We start from the raw sequence: 2,403 nt of genomic DNA, 5'->3' as shown, positions 1-2,403 counted from the left end.
GCGCTCCGGGGGGCCCCCCCTGCGGGCTCAGGGGATGCTGTTCTGAGGTGTCCAGGCCCCTTTCTGTGCACATGCCCAAGCCTCTGGGGGAGCGTGCAGTCTGGACACGATGCTTCGCTTCCCTCCTCCGTGCTGGGCCGGGTAAGTGGGGAGGCTGGACTTTGGGGCCTGAGAGCCTGGGGGTGGGAACCTGCCCGGCAGCCTGGGGCAGGGGGTGGGAGTGGGGCATCTCTGGGAGTGCTGGCTGTGGGTGCTTCCTGGCTCTGCCTCTGCCTCTGGGCAGCCTTCCCTGATCCCTCTGTCCTCCCTTTCTCCTCCTCTGAGGACTCATTTGTGCCTCTGTCATGTTCTGCCTGGCTGGGCACCTGGCATGGAAACCTCTGAGGGCTGAGATGGCCGCTGATTCAGTGGCGGCACCTGTGCCGGGCTCTAGGTTGGTGTTCAGTAAATATTTGACGGATGAGACTAGGTTGAATCGCCGAGCACCCATATGACTTTCTTTTCCTAATGAATTTTTACAACATACAAGGCTCTACTGGGGTCTCTCTCCTGTTTTAGCAACAGGGAAAATGCAGTAAATAACTTGGGCCATTTCTGCATGGAACAGCATCCTTTCCTGCAGTTTTTTAAAAAATGGCAATCAGCATGTCGCTGGTCTGGACATGCAAAATGACAGGAAAAACAGTGGCTGCCTGACAGATGGACTTCTGTCCCTCCTCTGCCTGGCAGTCCCAAAGCCGCTTCTGACCAGCCCATGGTCACCCTCTGGCAGGTGGAGACAAGCCTGCTCCTGGGTTTCCTGCAGGAGGCCAATGGCCCAGGCTGAGGGGAGGCTCCCCTCTCACAGAGAGCCGGCTCTCCCCATGCTGCTGTTATCTGCTCGGGCCGGAATTGGCCACGACCCTGTAGCGTAGATGACATAGGTTAACACAAGAAAGACCCCACCAAGGCTGTGGACCTTGTTTTTCTGGAAGTTTGGATTAAAAATGAGAAAATTTCTTATCGGTCTAAATTGGCCGCACTCCGAAGCTGCCCATCACAACCATTTGGGAAACAGCTCCAGTTCCCAGTGTTGCTGCAGGAATCACCTAGGCAGTTGTGATCCTGAACCTGTGCTTTACAAAACCCTCTGGGCGAGGCCAGTGCACAGCCATGGCTGGTCCCTTGGCCTGGATGTCTTTTCTGACGCTGAGAGAGAAGCTTCACAATCAGAGTGAGGGCGGGGAGTGCTCCTAGAACCCTGTGACTGTGATTTGGCCACCCCCCGACCCCCCACCAATGATGGGAACTTGTGAGGAGGAAAACCTGCAGTAAATAATTTTATTCTTATTTATTGCCAAGCTTGACAAAGGCATTTGTGTTCAGGACTCCCAGGATGACAAACTGAAGAGACTTTTGCAATCACTTAATCCCTTCCCCCATTTGACAGATGAGGAAACTGAGGCCAGCTTGGTGACCAGCCTTGCATGAAGTGTTAGGAGCTAGTTAGGAACAGGGCGATTTTCTTGGAAGTTCTTGAACTCTGAATGGCATTGCCTGCAGGGGCCAGATGCCTTCACAGGGAGCACTGTGGGGGAGAGTCCCCCTTAGTGTATGCCCACTGTGGGCTCAGCCACGTACCCTGGTGCTTGTGGAGTGCCCCCCTCCCAACATCTTGGACTTGCCCCATCACATGGTCCTCAGGTGGGACAGAAATCTGCTCTACCATCTGCGGGGTGGGGAATGCCTCTCCTAGAGTGGGTGGTCCTGATTAAGGGGCTGTCCAGGTTTCCAGAGAAGGTGGACGCCTCCCTGCAGACTGATCACCCCCAGACTCCCCCAGTGCCCCCTCTCCACACTCCCCAAAGATGCGCCGGGAAGGAGAGATGGAGGCCTGTGCCATGAGTCGAGTTCTTTATTAATTTTGACATTTGTTCAGCTGGTGTAGGGAGAATGGTCTATACATCAGAGTGGAGTGGGGTGTACGGTGGGAAGTCCCTCCCAAGAACAGAGCGTGTGGGAGTCAAGAAAAGAATCATTTTCATAACAATTTAAAAAATCAAGGTGATTCCAAAACGTCTAAACAGCGTCTAAGGTGCAGACTGCAGCATTCTCTAGGCATTGTGTGGCGACCCCAAACCTCTCCCCTACAGCTCCTACTAGCAGCGAACGCAGCATGCCGCCGAGGCCCGCGGGCCGGCGGGCCAAGCAAGACAGAGCGACGAGCCAAAGCGCAACCGGGGCCGGGGCCGCGGCTCTACAGGAGCTACTGGGTCGGCGGCGGCAGATCGCGGCGGGAGGCGGCCCTGCGCCTGTCTTCCTCGGCCTTCACTGAGTCCGGCCGGCCGCGGCGGGGCGGAGGGACCGGCCGGCGGGGATGCTCTGCGCGCGGCCCCCGCGGGGGTTGGGTCTGGAGCTCGCGGG

Source organism: Neophocaena asiaeorientalis, unplaced genomic scaffold, assembly GCF_003031525.2.
Source record: "Neophocaena asiaeorientalis asiaeorientalis breed wild unplaced genomic scaffold, Neophocaena_asiaeorientalis_V1.1 scaffold14, whole genome shotgun sequence".
Classification (NCBI taxonomy): Eukaryota; Metazoa; Chordata; class Mammalia; order Artiodactyla; family Phocoenidae; genus Neophocaena; species Neophocaena asiaeorientalis.
Note: the sequence above shows the minus strand (reverse complement) of the source record.